This window comes from Maylandia zebra, linkage group LG17, assembly GCF_041146795.1.
Source record: "Maylandia zebra isolate NMK-2024a linkage group LG17, Mzebra_GT3a, whole genome shotgun sequence".
NCBI lineage: Eukaryota > Metazoa > Chordata > Actinopteri > Cichliformes > Cichlidae > Maylandia > Maylandia zebra.
The window spans coordinates 28098529-28105134 of record NC_135183.1 but is presented as its reverse complement, the minus strand read 5'-3'; positions in this window follow the sequence as shown (position 1 = coordinate 28105134).

The window sequence follows — 6606 nt, the reverse complement described above, 5'->3', positions numbered from 1 at the left end:
TAGTATGAATAATTGTAGCTGGTTAGAAATCCTCACTCATTAAATATTTGCTCTAGCATTACCTTTTTTCAAACAGCACTTTCGTATCTGCATACCGCATCAAACTTGCTCTACACTTTCGTGTGCAGCCAACAGTTTTCTGTTTAGAATGCGCCTATGTGCCAAGAAAGAGTGAAAGATAATTGGTCACCTAGGAGGTTTTAATGGAGCTGCTCTGATGGAGTCATTTAGTTGTACCGCTTTGCATTTCATCACTTCTGTCTGTCAATTATACTTGATTTACAAGGTGTCTAAGGGACGGCAAATGTGAAGCATCAATTTGTGAGTGGATGATTGCGCTAGAGAGAACGGAGATGGCAGGATATATCATTCATTAGCGTGGCAGGCTGTCCTTCAATTATGCCTTGTCAAATTGGAGTGAGTCATTTCAGTCACTGCTCTTATCACGAATGACCTCTCTCAGGTTTAAAGTAAGAGTATGCATGATTGTGCATGTGTGACTTTTATGAGAACATAACCGCTAAGAAAGCCTGGGAGATTTTTCCAGAGGCATTGTGCTTTTGTACAGGTGGGACTCATCGCTCACCATGAAGGCCTGTCAGAAGTCTGTGTTTACACAGATGGTTTGTGTTCACCCAGGGCTCTATATGAATGCTGTAAAGCTAGCAGAATACCAGGACTTTGTCTGCCCTGTAATGAATGGGAGTACATGACAGTTTTGTTCTCAAGGTTACATGACACGAGGTCTCATAAAAAAGTTAAAGGTGACAGACGTGAACCCCCCCCCCCCATACACACACACACACACACACACACACTCACTGAATGAGGAACAAAGGTTTCCTGGAGTTCCCCAGGCTGCGCTATGAGCCTTGATAAAGCTGACCTGATAATACTGCGCTAATGGTTTTGGGAGAAGGCTGAGACAATAAATAAGAAAAGGTAATTACGGTTAAAAGGTTAAAAACAAGGGTCTAGAGCTCTGGTTAGGAGTATGGTTTTTATCTGAAGGTAAGACAAATGATGATGAGAGGTGAAAAAGTTTAGCCGCTCTGACAGAACGGTGGTGTACTTGTGATTAGTTTTGTTTCTCTTGATAAAACGCAGCGCACTTTTCCCTTGGTGAAGATGTGTGAGGCTGTTCACACAGCTGTTGCAAAGTGGGGAAATATGTGGTGGCTGAATCGCCCACATGGCACAAGGCATCTATTATACGAAAGGGAGACATTTGGCAAGCAAGCTCAAAAATGCACAATTTTACTTTCAGATAGCTTTAACTGCAATCATATGGTAGTGATCAATGCTGGCCTTACTTCTCAAGGTATATTATACTTCTCATTTGTTCGTTTAAATGGAATGTTATCACTTTACTTATTACTCCCTGAGAGCAGAGATTTATTGTAGCGTTCGCGCAATATATTAGTTATGCACACCGAACTGGCAAGAGCTGCATCTCCTACTGCTGAAAATGGACTTTGCTCAGTTTCCCAACTTTCCAAAGGATTTGATTATTTTAAGCAATAACACTGTACAAAATGGATGCAGTCACATGCATAAACTGTAAACAGTGCATATGTCTTAAAAGGGCCAATTTAACGAAATCAGACTTTGCGACTCTAATGTTATTCCTGGAAAGTAAGACTTCATTAATCAATCTTCTTAACACTGACAAGTAATTCAATTAGTTATGTCTGCCAGGCTCAAATACTAACATTAATGACGTTTTGTTTTGATTTAGTTCTTTCACTTTAGAAATAAAAACGCATTAATGGTGGAAGCGGAAACTCTGTGCCAGCCAGAATCCCTCGGCTAACTTTCTCAAACATGCTCTAGTGAATAAGTCAGATATGTCATAAATAAAATAGGTTGAGACATTTTACATAAAGATATAAGTTTAAGGGGCGCTGTGGGATTTCACGCTTCAGGTTGACTTAAAAAACAAGAGAACTCCCATTTGACCACTCGCTCAGCAGGACGAACTCAGTTGGTGTCTCTGTGTGTCTGTATGTCTCTCCGGCTCTCCTCGTTTAACACACATATTCTTGGAAGCGAATGTGAGCCATATTAAATCTGACTCCTCTGCTGCGCAGTAATGCGAGCGCCGGCGGTTAGTTTTATATGTTTCACAAGCGTGTAAATATTTAATAGAAGAGCGGGATGGAGTGCTGTGTCACTGTTCCGGCTCTGTCGGCCCTGCAGACGAAGACGGATAAAATACTAAAATAATTTCTTCCTGACAGAATAAATTATGAAGCAGCTAAAAAAACGCAAACGTAGGCCTTATTCGTCATTACAGTCACATTCTTGGATTGTGTGACACAGACATGGATATACAAGCTGTTTATGCTTGGAGATGATGTTAGTTGGTATAGATGTTGTTACCTAACTTGATATGGATGAAACACGATGGGAGCCAACAGCATTCCAGAGTTAGGTTGTGTGTTTGGGCATCTGTTTGGCATTTTGTTGCTACATACTGAGTGTGAAAGTAAATAGAAGTTATGACTCATCTTCATCCTCTTCTTTTTTCGTCTGCTGCCTATTAAGGGTCGCCAGAGCAGACCATTTGCCTCCCTCTCACCCTGTCCTTTGCATCCGTTTCTGTCAGCCAACTTTCTGCATGTCGTCCTTTCACCTCATCAATTAACCTTCTCTGTGCTCTTCTTTCTTCTCCCCTTAAAGCAGTCACAGTCCCTACATATAAAGCCTCTACACTCACTTCTTACCCACCTTTGTCTTTGCCCAGTAGTAGCATAGTTTTCACCAGCACCCTGTTGGTCAATAGCAGCAGAAAGGGGGTTATTCTTAACCAGAACTCAACCGATTTAGTATGGAAATCAAATTTTTGATGATCCTTAAATTTGGTATGCAAGAATGTTCCACTTAATGCTCTCTTTTTTAATTCAGACCTCCCAAATTATCCAAGCTTGGAAAAAAAATACTGACAACTTTTAGTTATCAACTCCTGACGAAACATTAAAAAGTTAAAAATCATTTTTAAAATGCTCTTTAGAGGCTGTGTTGGTTGTCAAGGGTTTGTATTCCTTGTCATTATTATTTTTATCCAATGAATTATTATTATCCAGTGAAAAAATAAATAATAAATAATAAAATTATTGCCAAAAAAATGTAAAAAAGAAAAAAACATTAATATAATATAATATAATAATAACAATATTAATAATAAGAAGAAAATTTTCACTTTACCAAATTAGTTGCACAGTTTCAGAGTAATTTTGAATCAAAATAACAGTTAGTTGAAGATGCAGACAAGTTAGATTTAAAATTATATTTGACATCTTTGTCTGTTTGTTTGGTCGGATACTGATGATGTCATATATTTGTCATATTATTTTGAGCTGTCGTTATTTGAAGGTATTAGTGCCAGCTGTAAAAAATGTGTAGTATTATTTTAAAAACAATAACTTTAGTTTCAGGAACAGAAAGATGTTAGAGCAGTTTTTTTTAAACCTGCTTGTAAAAGCTGAAACTCCAGTACAGTGAAGCAAAACTGTACATGTGAGTCTTATAAGAAAGGCAAGTTGTTGCTATTAAAGTTTAAAGATATCTACTACACAGATTGTTTGGGTTTTTTTTAACCTGATTATTGCATGTGATGGACAATTTTAAGATTCTTCTTCTCGTCTGTGTCAAGATGACCTTAATAAAGTGAAGGCTCCAGATTTTTTTATTCTGTCTCCATGTAATCTTTCAGATATAACACATATTGTTCTGACTGCATTCTGTGACCATGACAGATAAGACAACTTGTCTTTATAAGTATTTCAGTCTTCGAGTCTCTCTTTATCAAAAGGCAAAAAGCTTATTTCAGATTTCCATCACGTGAACAAGGCCAGAACTGTGTAACTTTAGCCTCCTTTTACTTTGCACTACAGTTGGGGAAACATGTCGTGTAAAAGCTAAAGGCAAAACCTGTAAGCTGCACAGTCGCCTCTGTGTGTGCTAATGTTTTAAATTAGGCATATCCGCCTTGCGGCACAAATTTTCCATTCTGTATTTAGTGGCGACTCAAACATAATTCCGTCACGGATACAAATTTTAGTGAGTGTTAGATTACATACGGGCGACGTACGTTGAGAACGTGACACATGAAACAAAAACAGCAATGCAAAAATAAACATTATGTATTTAAAAAACTCAAAAAAAATTGTGAGTTATAATAAATGATTAAAAAACAAAGGTATAGATGTTAATAGTCACTGTATGTGTGAGGATGTCCGTGGAAAGTTTCAATCAGATTGGCCCACCTGTTGCAAACATACACACATATGCTGTGATGATTAAAGCCAGATAACAGTTTTAGACATTTGATTTGTCTAACCAAATGTCAAACTTTATTAACAGATGGCAAAACAAATGCTATTAGGATCAAACTTAATCTCTGAGCCGACACGGCATGAACAGGGTTCCCCTCTGATGCTTTTTGTGTCATCGTTACTTCCGCACAAAATTCTTGCCACTCAGTTTATTTTCACCGACCTAGAAGAGAAGTTAATGCTCTTTGAGGAGATCTGTCACAGCCCCTATTCACTTTGACTCTGGGTGGAGATGGGAGGAAGGGGTGAGAGAGTTCTTAGAGGCCTATAAGCTCCCTGATTTAACTACACACAGGGAATAATGAGCTACTACGCTGTTGTCTCAGCCCAACTGCAGACTTAAGTCCTCCCCCAACAAACCCTCATTCAGAAATGCGAGTGTTTTGCATTTACATATACATACAATTTAAAGGAATCCTTTAGGTCCTGGATTAGTCCACTCCCCCCTCGCTTTAAGGTTTCTATTGGTCTTTTCCGCATCAGTGATGCTGCATGATGAGCTTTCTCTGGAACCAACCAAGTTGCAAGAAGTCTTTCACCCCAGAGCTGAAGGTTGCTCAATAACTAAACATAATTCTTTTTTTCTTTTAAGTCGACCTGAAGTTACAGAGAAGGACAGATTACACTTGTGACATCATCAAATTGTGGCTCAACAAGTGCAAGCCTGTTAATGTCAGCGAAAACAACTCCTCCACATCTCCCCCTCCCATGTGAACGTCAGCAGTATTGCGCAGGAAATAATCCCGTTTTTTATGAATCAGTGTGACACTTCAGTCAAATTTCCTTCCTTCCTGTAAACGATTCCTGATATCCCTCGTACCACCGTCATCAGATGTATGGGGTGGACACATCTGTGTGAGTCAGAGCTCCACAGGAGACCAGAAGATGGATTGAAATGTATCAGCGACGAATAAATACACCCAACAGCTTGCCTTCATCCATCCCTCCCTCACTGCAACAGATGTTACAGCTTTCCCCTCGTGCAATGTGGTTCCACTTTTGTTTATTTGCGCTCCGATTCCCGTCCTTGTCTTGAGTGGATGCGGAAACACCACGCGAAACCGCGTGTTAGTTTGCGTCGGCGGAGCTTCTCGCTAAAAGAGATTACCCAAGTTCTGTCATGCACACGATGGGGTTGCGTGACCCACATTGTAAACCTGAAGGACGACCTCTGACCTTTTGAGATGCGATGAAATGGAGGGAAACCTCCCATTTCCCTCCACCAGAGTTGGAGGCTTTTCTGGGGTAGAGGAAGCATTGTTAATGAGCTCTAGAATTGATTTTTAATGAAACCACCACTTTGTTTGACGAGTAAAAGAGCAGAGCCAAAAGAGCATGTGAGAGCAGAAACAGGTGTTGACTGGAGAGCCAGTAAATTAAGAGGATGATTTTATATGTTTTGTGATTTATTTATATTTTTTTAATTTTTCCTTTTAAAAGGCTTAGCAAGGGGTCACATAATGGCTTATTTCTGTCCCACTTCAGCTGCTTTTTCTTCAAAAATTCTCTGTTTCTCTGGATTTTAGAATTATTAGAGACCCTAATATTAAAACACTTTCACATGGTTACGGAAAAATACTTTCAGGCTTCATCTACTTTGATATATAGCTCTTTGTAAACTTCTGACAGAGAAATATACATTTACTGCGTTCCAATGATGATTGTCCACACAGATGTTTTGGTTTTTTTGCTTGCTTTCCCATACACTGCTACATGCTCAGGCAAATGCTTAATTGTGACATAGCATTCGCGCAACTGGTGGTGACATATAAAGGGATTTTCCTTTTTCACAACAAAATGTGTGTGATGGAAAGGCACGCAGTTGCAAAGTAATCAGTCTTAACTTACTCTTTCCTTCTCCTTCCCTTTGCAGTAAATACTGTCATGATTACTATAGCTGATATTTTACAGTTTCCTTTCTCAACTTGTCAAGTTACTGTATCTTTTAAGGTGTTACACGATCACCTCTTTCCTGCCCGTCCCACGCACATATGTGCGTATATGAAAAACACCACACTGACCTTAGTATCCTTCTTTTGCTTGCCAAATAAGCAACATTAGGCCCTTGGTTAGCTGTTCTCCAACACACGCACGCAAGGAGATGCCGCTCTCATAACTCCCACGACATACTACTGTTCTTCCTCTATCCTTCCTCCTATCTATCCTGACCTTTTCCTCTCATTTCCTGGATATGCCATTTGCTGAGTAAGGGGCTGCTGTGTGACCTTTGTTAACATAGAGTGGGTGTGGGTGTTTGGGAATAGGAAGT